The following is a 583-nucleotide window of genomic DNA, read 5'->3' as shown; positions in this document are numbered from 1 at the left end:
TACAATTTTTATATTAATCTCCTATCTTCATATTTAAAGCTTTACAAATGATGTAGTGTTTCCAGTTTTATGGGTAACAGCATGCTTGAGGGCACAAATTTAAGTGCTCTAGTAAAAAGATCAGTTTTCCAAAACTGAGAACTAAATTATAGTTATAGATTTACAGTATACTATTTTTTTCACCTTTAAAAACTTGATTTTCTGGGACTTACCTTTATTGACCTTTTCTTACAAAATAGAAAAAATAAAATTTTCATTTTCTATATCATAGGATTTTAGAGGAAACAAAATACATATTTTTAAAATTTAAATTCAAACTCTGAACTATTATACATATGTGAGTTTTATCTAAGTATGTTCTAAATAATCTGTTGTTGTTATTCTTTAGTACATTAACCATAATTTTAATGGTTAAAACTTCTTCACCTTAACATCTTTGAAGTTCAACATGATACTAAGATACCCATTTTTAACTAATGGCATAGATAATTTAGAAAAATTAAAGACTAATAAGAAAACTTTCTGATCAATTGGAAAGTTAAACTACCTTGACCAGTTTAATATATGCATAATGTTTTTGAAG

Source organism: Propithecus coquereli, unplaced genomic scaffold (genome assembly GCF_000956105.1).
Source record: "Propithecus coquereli isolate 6110/MARCELLA unplaced genomic scaffold, Pcoq_1.0 Scaffold35, whole genome shotgun sequence".
Lineage (NCBI taxonomy): Eukaryota > Metazoa > Chordata > Mammalia > Primates > Indriidae > Propithecus > Propithecus coquereli.
The sequence above is the reverse complement of the archived record's forward strand: the minus strand, read 5'-3'. Positions refer to the sequence as shown.